The sequence below is a fragment of the Humulus lupulus genome, chromosome 7 (assembly GCF_963169125.1).
Source record: "Humulus lupulus chromosome 7, drHumLupu1.1, whole genome shotgun sequence".
NCBI classification, from domain to species: domain Eukaryota; kingdom Viridiplantae; phylum Streptophyta; class Magnoliopsida; order Rosales; family Cannabaceae; genus Humulus; species Humulus lupulus.
Window position 1 is genome coordinate 93,538,476 of NC_084799.1, and position 16,257 is coordinate 93,554,732.

The window sequence follows — 16,257 nt, forward strand, 5'->3', positions numbered from 1 at the left end:
ACTTTTGTCGTCTAGCGGTCCTAGGATTATCTATCTTAAATAATTTGTTGTTAACAACGAGGGATTTGTTAGGTCAAAAAATATACAAGCCATTTTCCATACATCCAACACACAATTCACATCCATCAAATGAAATAGATATATTAAAACTTGTGAAAGTAACAACAAATCGTTGTTGATGTAATAAATAAACTGAAACTAAATTCCTACTAAAGTTTGGAATAAAACAAACATCATCCAATAACATTAATTTATTTCCAAAATTTAAATAAGCTTGTCCTTTCACTTTGACTTCCACGAATTCACCATTGCCAACTCTGAGCTTTAACTCCTCCACTGCCTTTCAGTTTCTAAGTAGCTATAAAGAAGTATACACATGGTTTGTAACACCCTCATTTAACTAGGTCATATTCTTTGAATAAACATTTTAAATGCAAAAGAAAGTAGTCTTTATAAATGCTTCGGAGCTGAGTTTCATAAAAGATAACGCCAAACATGCAATTAAATAAAACATGTCCCAACATAAAATAAATGTATTTCATAAAAATAATAATAAACTATGGTGTTCTTAGGATCTTCGTCGTCCATGCGATCCCCTCACATAGCATAATCGATTCATGCATGAGAAGAGGAAAAAATGGTGAGTGTAACGCCCTAGATAGCCAAGATCGTTACACTGTGTATTTTAAATAGTGCTTAACTCGCTAAACGAGTTATTAGGCCATAAACGTGCATCTAAATGTGATTAATGGTCAAGGGTTAAATTTTTTGGATAAAATGAATGGATATTTCATTAAAACATTAAATGTGCATGAGATCTCATAATAACGTTTACAAAGTTGTTTACAGTTCCAAAATGGTCATTACAACTCAAAAGTTACAGTCCGTCGACCTAAGCGGCAAAAATAGGGTTTAATCCTAGTTCCTCTGAGAAACCTTGGTCATGGTGGTCAAGCGGCCGTATATGTACACATCACCACCTAATGTAATGCCCCGGCTAATTCTAAGACGTCGGGCATATAACTTTATTTAAAACTCAAAATATTGTATGAAACAAAAAATAAAGTATGGGTACCCATTGTTTAGTACATAAAACATAAAAACATAACTTTAATCAATTTTTTAAAAATACTAAGTGCTGAAATACATAAAATATAAATCAAAAGACTTAAAAACAACGTCATCCTCGATCTTCCAGTAGTCCATTCAATTCATTCATCCTCAACACACATGCCAAGCTGCCACGAATCCTTCCCACCTTCCATGCTCATTTTCCTACACCATCTAAAAAGAAAAGAATAAGCCTAATGCCCAGCAAGGAAAATCTACTAAAAACATATATGTCATAAATCATAAAACATAAAACTATATCATGAAGCATATACTATAAAACACATGACTATAAAAGCAGATATCATATGAGACTACAATATTAATGGCCATTAACTTATTAACATGGTATGTGAGAAAACCATCTAGGTCCTCAGTCAACTAATCGAGGTAGGTTAGATCACAACTATAGCATATGATAACCTATCTAGGTCCTCTGTCTACTAATCGATGCAGGGTAAATCATAACTCTAATCCACAAAAATGATAAAAATTATTGGGGCTTGCTATCTAAGCAAGTCATATGCCCAAGCGACTACAACACAAATTCTTGGGGCTTGCTATCTAAGCAAGTCATATGCCCAAGGACTACAACATATATCATATTATAACATAAACATATAAACACATATAATCTAATAAATTTTCCCTAAAATATATTTTCTTCTCTAAATTGCATAACTCTGTGAAATTATCAAAAATTGACCCGAGCAACTTTGATAATTCTAATAGATAATTAAATCAATTAATTGAGACTATCTAGATGATTTTATCCAAGGTACTGTGGGGACCATGGGCCTATGAAATCAAGTTCCAATAAGTTATCATAAATTTAACATATAAATTTACTAACGTATTAATTCCTAGTGTCTCCACTAAAGACTTGGAATTGCATTCTTGTATTCGTAAAACGCTCTATAAGAAATATAGATACATTATTAGTTATCCATTGTTTCAACCATAATTATCACTCAATCCTCTATAGACGGTCTACAATGAGATGGGACTAAAATACCATTTTACCCTTCATTGTATTTTATCCTTAAAACACTTAGTTCCTTGTAAATGATATTTCAGTAAACTAATATTAATTACAAAAATGAGATCTCTATCATTTAGCACCTTGAACCAAACTAAAATGAAACCATCATTTTAGTTCTTCATCAGAAGTTGTAGATGTTCATATCTATGAATAACACTCCTGCTCAATTATACTACCGAGTTCCCAAGATGTAAGTATGGGCTAGTTTGTAGGATAAGCTGGCAACGAACAAGTTAAAGAACTCAAATCATATAATCATTTAGAATATTAACCACTCAAAATTGAGATTGAATTGATCTATAGTCTATATAATATGACTAGAGTAAATAATAACGGTATGTCTTCTTATCTTATCTATTTTGTTAATGTTCTAGAAAGAACATAATACTACAATATGTAAGTAGATCATATCGTAGATTAGCAAGTCAGTGTAAATCCTATGCACTGACTAATCTTAGGAATAACTTACTTTTAAACATATAATCATATTAATATTCTACCATGATTAAGTCACTATAAATATGATTAGCTATATGCTCGAGATTCATAGAAGTTTATATTAAACAAATAATTATGAAAATAAAACATGTGAGCAAAGTGATTGACCAAGTCAAAAATGATTTCTATTCTTTTATTGATAATAAAAATGAGATTACAAAGAAATTGAGTTTTAATTAGGGCATAAAACCCTAGCAAACTCCCACTTACACTAATTGAAACTAATGTCTTAATTCTAGTCATCCCATTTCCTTGATATGCTTATCAAATGTAGCTTCTGGTAGTGTCTTTGTAAACGGATCTAAAAGATTGAATTATGTGGTACTTCCTTTCTATATGCTTACTCCTCTTGTGACTTCGAGGTTCTTTTGAGTTGGATATCGCTCATGTGTTGTCAAAAAACAAAATGAGCAGTTTTTTCATATTTGGAATAAAACCAAGATCTGAATAGAACTTCTTGAACCAGACTATTTCCTTAGCTGCTTCAGACGCAGCTATGTACTCAGCCTCCATGGTGGAATCTGAGATTGCAGACTACTTTACGCTTCTCCATATCATAGCTCCACCTCAAAGAGTAAACACCATTCCAGAAGTAGACTTCCTGTCATCGACATCAATCTGAAAATCTGAATCGGTGTAGCCTACAAGGTTCAAAACACCACCCTTGTAGACTAACATATAATCCCTAGCCCGCCTTAAATACTTCAAGGAATGCTTAACTGCTATCCAATGTTCCGGTCCTGGGTTTGACTGATACCTGCTCACTACTCCCATTGCATAGCAGATATCTGGTCTAGTACACAACATAGCATACATCAGACTTCCAATTGCAGATGCATAAGGAACTTCTCATTGCATCTTCCTCTTCAGGAATCTTGGAGACTGCTTCTTTGAAAGATGAATTCCATGGTGGGATGGTAGACGTCCTTTCTTGGAGTTTTTCACTGAGAAATGTTCAAGTACTTTATCAATGTAAGCTTCTTGAGATAGAGCTAAGAGTTTGTTCTTTCTATCCCTAATGATCTGGATACCTAGAACATAACTCACTTCGCCCAAATCCTTCATCTGGAATTGAGTACTCGGCCAATTCTTCACATTTGATAATTTCTTAACATTGTTTCCAATGAGTAAGATATCATCTACATAAAGAACCAGGAATACCACTATTTGATTTGCCTTCAGTTGGTAAACACAAGGCTCATCAATATTTTGTTCAAAGCCATAGGTTTTGATTATCTCATCGAACCTAAGGTTTCAAGAGTGAGAAGCTTGCTTAAGTCCATAAATGAACCTATTTATCTTGCAAACTTTTCCTTCTTGTCCAGCTACTTAAAATCCTTCTGGTTGATCCATATAAATGACTTTGTCAAACTTCCCCTTAAGAAAAGTTGTCTTGACGTCCATTTTCCAGATCTCATAGACGAGAGCGGCTACTATGGATAAGAGGATGCGAATGGACTTGAGCATGGCTACCAGACTAAAAGTTTCCTCATAGTCCACGCCTTCTCTTTGGGTATAACCCTTTGTCAAAAATCGAGCTTTATAAGTTTCGCTTCTCAGTGGACATAGTCATTTTCAGAAAAGTAGCCTTCGTTGAAGCAAACACTTTCTTTTCTGAATGACTATAGAAAAGTCCACCCTGAGTGCCTTTAGGATATTCAACAAACATGCAAACTTCGGTTCATAGTTCTAGCTTTCCTTCCTTCTTCCCCAGGACGTGGGCGGGACACCCCCAGATTCTATAGTGACGTAAACTAGGTTTGTAACGCCCTGGATAACCAAGACTGTTACACTGTGTGTTTAAAATAGTGCAAGACTTGCTAATCAAGTCATTTAAACAAAGTGTGAATTCAATGTCATCAACGGATTAGGAATAAAAGATTTTGGTAAAAAACAGGCTATTTTCATTAAAAATGACAGTTTAATACATGGAAACTCAAAACAGGGTTTAGACGTCTTAGTTACAACAAATTCCAAGAGTTACAAATAATTCAAGCCACTCAAATGGAAAAATATACATTTTAGGTTTCCGTCCCTGTACAATTCCTCGACTGTGGCGGCCGAGCAGCTGACAATGTACACCTCGCCCCCAGAGCTCTCCAACTCATGGTTGACTCCGCCTACCCTTGCCTTTACCTGCACCACGTAGCACCCGTGAGCAGAGGCCCAGCAAGAAAGCATGATAACATAGCAAGATCAACATCATTTATCAAATATCCCACAATGTACAACCAGGAATTCAGCATATCATAACATTTATCCGATCAGTGATAACACACAATAGATTAATAGTTTGTCATCCAGATAGCCAACAAATCATGTTCATAACACAATATTCACGATCATAATCAACAGTTTATCACATCCATCAAATAATATTCAGGGTCAGCGCCCTTAGTCGCACCCTCTATTTAGCACACTGTCTTCGGCTCACTTGGGCCGCCCCCAGTGTAATACTCACTGACTCCGGCCAGCTTAACTGAGCTCAATGATAAATAAGCTGCCTCAGCTACCAGTGGCTGAGTCGCGCCCTGTGCGCAAATATTGATTCCGACACCCTTAGGTCAGTTATCGCATGTCCCATGGCATAATAATACCATCTCATGACATGATATACAAATATGGGGAGCTCTTAGTCCCATTGTGTCCACATGGTTAATCACATTCACATAACAATGTATACATACATAGGGAACACTTAGTCCCAACCTAACCACATATTCAGGTGCAACTTTCTTACCTTTCGATTCGCTAGCTTTGATCACTTGACTCCTTGAGCACGATCCCTCTCGAGCCTTAGCGCTCACCTAAACACAATCATAGGTCAAAGTCATCACCAAACCTCAAGTCAAAAACCTAGCCTCAGGACCAATCCTGAGGCCCCGGGAAGTCCTAGTTCCACCAAACAAGGTGGTGGAACCAAACCCCAAACCCTTGGTCAAAAACCCTTGCAAATAACCCTAAAAATCCCTTTTTGGAAACAGGGCAGCGCTACAGCGCTCTTAAGAGGGCGCTACAAGCAAAACCAAATTCCCCCAGAAAGCTTGGCCTAGCGCTACAGCGCCCAAAGGCTAGCGCTGTAGCGCTAGTCACAGACAGGCCAACTCCAAATTCCTCTTCCTGCGATTTCCTCGAACCAAACTCAACCAAAACTTCTCCAAACCTTTGCCAACCTCAAAAACAACCTTATAAACACACTCCACTCATCCCAAGCACCCCAAAATCTCAAAACCCAATCACATGTATCTCTAATCCCAGAATTCACCATAGCTGTCCCTAAGCTCAGAAACTCAGCAAAACCAGTCAAAACATCCAAGTTGGAGGCTTAGAATTCATACCTTTAATGGAGTTTCGATTTCAAGACAGCCTCTACACCTCCCTAGCTTGCTCTTCCTCACCCTTTGGCCTGAATTCCCTAAAGTTCTCACCAAACTCAGCTTAGATACCTTAGTTAAAAACCAAAACCAGAACTGAAGAAACTTCAAGATCTTACCTCAAGTAGATGGCCTATCCTTGCTAAACCCTTGCCAAATCTTCAAGCTTAGCTCAGAAACCTTATGGGTTAGTTGACCTAGCTCTCCTCTGAATTTTGCTCCAAGAAGAATGAAGAGAAATGGTGAGAAAATCACAAACCGACTCTAGGAAAACTACTCTGTTTTCCCTTCCTTTCTTTTCCTTTCTTTTTCCTTCTCTTCAGACTTCTGTTACATTCTACCACCTCCACTAACATAAAGCCTCAATAATATCTATCTTTAAAAAGCCAATTGACCAAAATGCCCTCCCTATTAATTCTAAACCCTTTAGTCCACTTAGGGGCATTTTAGTCATTTCACCCCAATTCCCGCTAACTCCTCGAGTGTCTCTAATATTTATCGTTTACTACCCAATACCTAATTAATCACCAAAAATATTCCTCGATGTCAGAATAGACTCCAGTATACTCACTAAATTCCCATTTATACCCCTAGGCTCACCCTAAGCTGGGTATAAATCCCTGCCATGACTTTTTCGCTAATCTGCTCACTAGGATCGTCTCGAGTCACAGATCACAGATATATCCACATAATAATGTGGTCTCAACATTAGCCTACCAATATACACACAAGTACACAGTTACGCTCTTAATGAGCCAAATTACCAAAATACCCTCACAGTAGAGTATATAGCCCCATGCATGCCTTTATCATCATATAATAATATGACCCACATAATCATGCATATAATCATATAATAGCACTGTAAATCAATTATGTCCCTCCCGGCCTCCTAATCAAGGTCCTAAACCTTATTAGGGAATTTGGGTCGTTACAAGGTTCACGACCATTCCATCGTTCTAAAGGTGTTTTGGGGATTGATTTGCACGATACGACATTTAGAATGTCATTCGCAGTTTCAATTGCATGTCCCTAGAATGAAGTTGGCAGAGTTGAATAACTAAGCATGCATTTAACCATTTCCAATAAAGTTCTGTTCTAACGTTCCGCTACACCATTTTGTTGCGGAGTACCTGGGGTAGTAAGTTGTGATAAAATCCCCAAGTTCAATTAAATGATCTTGGAACTGCATATCCAAATATTCTCCACCTCTATCAGATCACAAGATCTTTAACGTTTTACCTAATTGGTTCTGAGCTATAGCTAGGAACTCCTTAAACTTTGAAAATGTTTTTGATTTCCTATGTATTAGGTAAATACATGAGTATCTATAGTAATCGTCAATGAAAGTGACTAAATACTCAAAACCACCCCTGGCTTCTACATTCAAAGGTCCACAAACATCTTAATGAACAAGTCCAAGTGCTTTTTTGGCCCTATCACCCTTTGCAGAGTATGGACGCTTGGTGCAGTTTTCTTACCTCAGGTCCGAGTATAATGTAAAATAAGAATGAACCTTGAGTACGATCTTGATCTTGAGCCCCTAGCAGTAACCTAGTCATAACCAAATATAAAATCTCGTTAATATAAGCAAATAAAGGCTTCTGGACCAAGTCCTAGCCTTCGGGATCTCGAATTCTACCAAACCGGGTAGCAGATTCGATCTTGAGCCTTAAGGTTTGAAATCCCATCATTAAGACCTAAGATCGCCAAAAATAGCTAGGTGGGCCGCAACCTACCCATAAGAGGCGCAACACGCGTCCCAGACATAAAGTTCCCCTGTCTAGGTCCAGGGGCGGGCCGCGACTTGCCCTTGAGGGTCGCGGTGTGCCACCAAGACAGAGCCCTCACCTAGGTCTTTGGGTTCTCACGGGCTGCGACGCCCAAGAACACAGCTGAGCGCGACCCTGAGAACCCAGCACCCTTGTTTTTTCTTCATCCCAAACTCAACCAAAATCATTTCCAAACAATCCCAAAATCAGAACTAAAACCCAATACACCATTATCACCAAACTAGCAGTAAAACCAAAGCTTTAACACACTCAAAACACCACAAATACTCAAATCCATAACCAAGCTCTCAAGCTCAAGAACACCGTAAAAATAGAGAAATAACTTTAGAATTCAAGCTTAGAATTATTACCTCAATAATGAATTATCCCTTAGCTTTACCCAAACAAGATCCTAGCTCAAACCTAGCTCCAATTCTCTTTAAATCCAAGCTTTGAATTCTCAAGCCTTGCCCCAAAATCAAATCGAGAGAGAGAGAGTGAGAGAGAGGGAATGATCGAGAGAGAAAAAAAGAGTGTTTGGAAAGGTGTCTAAGTCACCAGATTTTTGCCTTAAATGACTCAAATGTCCCTAGGGCCAACCTTCTCTCTCAAAGCCCCTCAAGTGCAGTTTTGTCATTTGCCACATAATTCGTTAATCATAATTAACGTCTCTAAATTCCCGTTACTCCCAATGTCCTCAAATAATTACCAATTAATTTCCCATTACCCGCTCAATCCCAATAATGTACTAAGTATCAAATTACCCCTAGGCTCACCCCGAGCCTGGTATTTGACCCCGTTATGACTAAACCGCTAACTTGCCTCCTAAGATCACCTCGTGCCAAGTATCTCAAATATAACCACATAATAATGTGTTCTCACACATATATCACATATATGCACAAATATACAAATATGCCCTCAATGGGCCAAAATTACGAATATGCCCTTCTAATAAGAAACGGGCCCACATGCATGCAAATATAGCCATATAATAATACAACTCACATAATCATGCATATAATCACATAATAATACAATAAACCAATTATTGCCCTCATAGCCCCCTAATCAAGGCGCTAAGCCACATTAGGGAATTCGGGACGTACAACTATCCCCTCCTTACAGAAATTTCTTCCTCGAAATTTTACATGAACAGCTTGGGATACTGACTATGCATATCTGACTATGTCGCTTCCTCGACCTTGTTGTTCCTCCATAATACCTTAACCAAAGGTATAGTTTTTTTTTCTCAGGACCTTGTCCTTTCTGTCTAGTATCTGGACTGGTTGTTCCTTATAGGAGAGATCTGCCCCAAATTCCAGATCTTCGTAACTCAACATATGAGTCATGTCTGACACATATTTCTGAAGGACCAAAATATGAAATACATTATGTACGGCCGATAGTGCCAGTGGTAAGGCAAACCTATAAGACACATGACCAATCCTCTCCGGGGTTTCAAATGGTCCCACAAATCTAGGGCTTAGCTTGCCCTTTTCCAAAATCTCCTCACCCCTTTCCATGGTGAGACTCTAAGGAAGACATAGTCTCCCACTTGGAACTCAACGTTCCTATGTTTGGGATGAGCATAAAATTTCTGCCTGCTTTGAGAAGTGAGCATCCAAGCTCTGATCTTCTCAATAGCCTCATTGGTCCTCTGAATTGCCTCAGGACCCAAGTATCTCCTTTCTCATGTCTCATCCCAATGAATGGGAAATCTGCATTTCCTACCATACAACATCTCATAAGGAGCCACCCCAATGGTCGACTGATAGCTATTATTGTAGGAAAACTTTATCAAAGGCATATACTTACCCTAGGACCCATCAAAGTCCTGGACACATGCTCGCAGCATGTCCTCTAATTTCTGAATCATCCTCTCAAATTGTCCATCTGTCTGAGGATGATAAGCAGTATTGATCTTCAACCGTGTACCCATGGTCCTATGCAAACTTCCCAAAATCTTGGAAGTAAATGTGGGGCCCCGAGCTGACACGATCACTACTACAAAAAAAGGCTTTTCTCTGCGGTTTTCGAGAGTATTGAAAAGCGTAGTGTATTCGACCGCAGAGAAAAGTGGTACATGAACCGCGGAGAAAAGCCACACTTTTCTATGCGGTTGTGATAAGCCAACCGCGAAGAAAAGCCACTTTTCTCTGTGGTAGTGATAAGCCAACCACAGAGAAAAGTGGGTTTTCATAAAAAAAAATATATTTTAATTTCAATTTTATATAATTATTTTGAATTCTGATTATATATTTTTATAAATATAACCTTGCCTTTTTAATAAAAAAATTTAATTTTCAATTTTAATTATATATAATTATTTTCAATAGTATAACGTAATTTGTTAAATTGTTATATATACATTTCATAACTAATACAAAATAACTGGCTAGTAATGAATCAATGACTTTAATCTTTCTAACCCATATAAGTTAGCACTTTAATCTTACATACATATGAAAACTTAGATTTCATAAATAAATGACATTAATCTTGCTAACCAATCACTTTGTAGTGGTAGTAGATCCTCTTTGACATTGTATTCCTTTTTGTCAAACCACTGCAAAATTGAAAAGTTAATATAGATTAGATAATTAAATATTATATCTAGTTTTTCTTAAGCAAAAAAAAGAGTTTAAAATATAACATACTTTCTTCTTGATAACTTTTTCCGGATTCGGTGCATTTACAAGATCATAAATGTGTCTTAGTACATAATTACCACATTCATGACTTTCAGGTTGTTTTTGACAAGAACCTCTCAGCAATTTTGTAAATGTGACGATGTATTCATTTTCGAAACATTGTGCATATGCTATACAAAAATTAAAATTAATTAAATACATATTATACTCTCAACTTTTAAAAATTAACAATGCATACATTACAATTGAAGAATTTACTTTTCCATAACCTCCTTAATTATTGGTGGAGATTTATGATTTTTGAAAGGGTCCAAAATTATGGTCATCCCCCGCATCATCACGAGCACCAACATCCAATGCCGACTAAAACAATAATAAATTATGATTATTATAAAATTAAAATTCAACCATAGTAGTGATAAAATTTAAGTAGTTTGTTCTTACTCAACATTCCAAGGAATGAAATATATTTGGCCTCGTCTATCCATAGTCATCCTCCATTTGGCTATAAGATCCACCGTATAATTTTTACTTTCATCATTGCCAATAGAAAGATGTTCGGTGTCAAAAAATTTGTATAATTTTTGTGAATTTGGGTGCATGCTTTCCCAAATGCATCTGTAGAATCAATCATTCATATTACATTTTCAATTAATAAATTAATATCGTCAAAAAAAAAAATTGGGCAGAGTTTCCTCTGTTTCTATAGCATATCCAAAATTATTAGTAACTATAAATTCAATTCAAACAAAACATACAACAAACAACATGCATGTTCTCAACCATAAGCCACCGCATCACACAAAATTTGCAGAACCTACTTCACTAAGACACACATGTTCTCAACCTTCTGTTATCTCTGCAGCACACAATTTCATCTCAGAACTTACTTCACTATGGATGAATATCTAATATATTCAAACTCCTCTAATAGTTTGTAATGACATAACAGATTGAGTTCAATTTGAATTGATACATACCTCATACCAAACAGCATAGCTGAGGATCCAATATTATCCATGGAGGCTGCTTGATAAACGTCTTCTGAAGTGATGAAGATAGCCTCGCGTTCTCCTTTAAACTTCGGGCCAACGGGAACTTGTACAACCCCATCTATTCCTTTAATGGAATAATACTCCTTCACTATAAATTTTAGACTCAGATCAATTTTGTCCCATTGGTTATCTGTTAACCAATTTGAAGGTTCTGGTTGAGTTATTTCAGCGGGGATGACTACGTCAGATCCAACTGATGATAAATGTGGGCTTGGTGATAGGGATTTGTGTTTAGATGAAGATGGACCCTACATAATAGCATTTAACATATCAATATAGTGTACCCATTTAAATATAAAATTTAAATATCTAAGCAAATAATTTTATACCTTACAAGTCACAATTAAGTTTTTTGGCCAAGGCAGGAATGTGTCTCGTGCGTCCCTAACATATCGTATGTTACCAAAGGGAATAGGGATCTCAGCTTCTTCTTGTAAGACATCTACAAGCCAAACCCTCGCAACTGAATCATCAAGTACATTTCCATGGACGGTAATTTGGCTACCCATGTTTGGTACAATGATTACACCCTTAGCCACTAAATTGTCAATATTATCAGAACACAAATGAACTTCATAGCTCGGCGGCGGCGGAGACTTATAAATTGATGATCCATCATCTTCATCAAAATGATAGTCTTCGGTTTGATGAAAATGATTATCTGCGTTGGGGGTAGGTCGATAGAATTCATCACTTGTATTCTCATAATATTGTCCCTCATCATTTGTATTCTCATAATATTGTCCCTCATCATTTGTATTCTCATAATATTGTCCCTCATCAAATTGTCCTTCATTATAGTATCCACACTCATCGTTTTCCTCATTATATTCTTCATTTTGAGCTAATTCCTCTTCTGTCCTAAATTTATGTCTTTTTAGCTCTTTAATCTTAGCTTTTAGCCGAGCAATCTCCTCTTTTGCAGTCATTGTTTTATGTTATTTTCCAAACATTTTGGAAACGTTCGCAGTGAACCTACAAAATAATCAATAAAGTCCATAAATAAACCAATCTAAATAATTCTTAAAAGAAAACAACTATTATAAAGTATCATACCCGCCAGCTCAACACGACCTGGGTGTTCTGGTGTCCCTAATGTTTGAGTCAAGATGTCATCTCAACCCTGAGCTGTAATTTCGCCACAACTCAATTTTTCTTTGACGTCCTCCTACTCAAGATATTGTTTGGTTAAATTAGTTTATATAAATAAAAACAATATATTGGTTATAAAACCTTAGAAAACTTACTCTCTTTTTGGCAATCTGTTGGTCCAGCTCTATCACGAGAACTTTATTTTTTTTCACGCGATCTAAGCCAAACTTGATACCTCTCTGGATTTTGAATATTTCGTTCTTTTTTCTGCAATGTACAAGATAATTATAGTTATATGTTGCGATAATATCAACCATTATTTAAACTTTAATATCATTTATACTTACTAAATCTTCTCTTATATTAGCCATTCCTCTGTGAGAGGTTCGATGCCTTGACTTCATTAGTAATGCACGTGCTTTTTGTTCTTGATGCACTTTTTGAAACTCTGGACTTAGACGACCAGATACAAATTTTAATCATTCCCTCTCGTCAATTATATCGCTATACTTCTTCGAGGGAAATTTGAGTTCTTCCATCATACCCATTTCAGCCAAAGGGTTGATGTACTCAGTAGTGAGTTCACTTTTAAAATCTCTCATTATTTGACCAGTATTTTCCAAAATCTCACGTTTGAAGGTTTGAGGAATGTTTTGACCACCCTAAGAATATAATTAAGAAAAGTAATTATTAAATTTGGATATCACACATAAATAAATAAATATCATAATGATAATTTCTTACAATGATATCCTCCCATAGACCGTCTTTTAAATCTTGTGGGACCTTCCTCCAATCACCTGAGTTGATAGAAATCATGGCTCGTACTCTAGATCCAAGATATGATATCATGTTTGTATACACATCACCTATTGGTTGTCCCAAATCGTTCCATTCAAGATTTTTCTTGATTCCTTTGGCTTTTTGTTGGGTCATGTAACTCAGTCTTGTTTTACCACGAACTTGATGTTTCTCTTTGTCAGCTCTTTTATCCGCCATCTGCAACACACAAATTAATAATCACAAGTGTTAATGCATTATACAAATAAATAATCACAAGTGTTAATGCATTATACAAATAAATAATCACAAGTATTAATGAATTATATAACTTACTAAACATGTTTTCTTCTTTTTCTTCTTTTATTTTTGGTCGATTCACAATTGACCCATATTCCTTCTTCGATGTCGTTTCTAAGATAATCATGATCATCAGTATCGCTATGATTATCATTATCCTGAATATTCTCAACTTGTTCATGTATCGGTTGTCCAACAATGAAACAGTCATGATATAAATCATAATTTTTATCGTAATCTTCTTTTTCTGAGAACTTTTTCTCGGGAACGGATAAAACGATGGACCATTTATCATTAACTGGATCAAGTATATAAAACACTTGTTTTGCTTGGGCAGCCATGATAAAAGGATCGTTCTTGCTTCCCTTCTTGCTTAAATCAACTAGAGTGAATCCAAGTTCATCAGTTTTAACGCCAGTATTGTTGTCTACCCAAGAACATTTAAGAAGAGGAATACAAAATAATGAATAATCTAGCTCCCATATTTCTTCAACAATCCCGTAGTATGTCATTGTGCCTGAAATTGGGTTATTATCTTTTGCACAAGCAAAATGTATAACTTCTGCAACTACACTTACTCCACTATTTTGAACCAGCGGAGCATCATCTCTTGACTTAGTATGAAATCGTTTCCCTTCTACAATGTAAGCTTGATGCTTTATTACATCAATGCTTACTCTAAGAGATATGCGCTTCAACTCAGTCGATAGTCCATGATTTTTTTCTCCCAACTTTGTCAAAATTGTATTCTTCAGCCACTGGCAAAACGTTTTATAATGCTCATCTATAACCCATTTTGTTTATTTTTAACCTTGTTTGGAACCATCGACTGTAATAACTCTATGTGATCATTGAAACATAAAAGAAATAACCAAAAGTTTAAACAACAAAAAGAAAATCACTACTCTAATATATATGATTGAAATATATTATCTACTTACATTATATATGATTGAATCTCAGGATTATTTTACAACACAACTAATTGAGCTTGATCTAATTCCGCCCTAGACACGGTGATCACTGTTCCGTTTCCTCGTAGTCCTTTATCAACTCCATCTAAGTTATTTCGCGGTTTGCTGATTTTGATTGACTCAACCCCACTCATGTATTTTGAGAAAAATTCTACTGCCTCTTCCGATATATAACATTCAACCATACTAGCTTCAGGACGATAATGATTATGCACATAACTTTTCAACACCTTCATACTTCTTTCAAATGGATACATCCATCTCGCCTAAATTGGTCCACACAACTTGGCTTCCCTTACTAGATGAACCATTAAATGTATCATAATGTCAAAGAAGGATGGCGGAAAAAACATTTCAAGGTTGCATAGAGTTTCCACTATCTTACAATGCAATGCATCCAATTTTTTCATTTCTAATTATTTTCTGCATAAATGATTGAAGAATATGCAAACATTCGTCAAACAATCTTGATCTTTTTTTGGTAATACTGATCGAATAGCAATCGGAAGTAATTGTTGCATCAACATATGACAGTCATGTGATTTCATACCCATCAGCTTCAAATCTCCCTGGATACCAAGTTTCGAATGTTGGATGAATAGCCATCAGGCACTTTCATCTCTGCAAATGATTTACATACAACTTTTTTCTCTTCTCTGGACAACGTGAAACAAGCAGGAGGTAAATATGTGCGTTTACCTTTCAGTTCAAGTGCTAAATCAGTTTGTATACCCATTTCAACAAGATCTAAACGACTAGTTAAACCATCCTTAGTTTTACCGAGAATATCAAGTAATGTACCTATAATACTTTCGCACACATTTTTTTCTATATGCATGACATCCAAACAATGTCGAACAAGTAAATATTTTCAGTAAGGGAGACAAAAAAAAATTGATTTCCTTTGGAAACATCCATTTACTTTCTTGTTTTCTGCATTTTTCCATATTTGAAATCAATTTCCTCTACTTCTTTAAGAATTTGTTGCCTCAAAAGTGGCAAAGGAGCAACACCTTGTTCTTTATCACCATCAAATGCTTTTTTTTTTCCCTATAATGATGATTTAGGGGCAAATATCGTCTATGACCCATATAAAAAATTTTGTGCCCATTCGACAGACGAATAGCCCTTGTGTTAGTGCAACATATTGGACATCCCTGGTAACCTTTTGTGCTTAACCCTGATAGATTACCACAAGCTGGGAAATCATTAACAATCCACAATGAAACAACTTTTAAGTTAAAGACTTCTTTCTTAAAACCGTCATATGCCTCAACACAATTTTCATAAAAATCTTTCAAATCATCAATTAATGGTGCCAAATAAACATCTATATCATGTCCTAGTTGTTTTGGGCCTGAAATCATTAACGTGAGCATCAAAAACTTTATTCTCATCACTAAGAGGAAGATTGTACATAACAAGGAAGACATGACACGAACTATGCCTACTACTTAGAGAATTATGTGGATTTACACCATCGGCAGCTAGACCTAGACGAAGATGTCTTTCTTCAGTTTTAAATTCAGGATTTAAGTTATTAACTTTTTTCCAAGCCTGTGAATCTGCAGGATGTCGAAGTTTACCATCTTTCACTCGTCTAGTC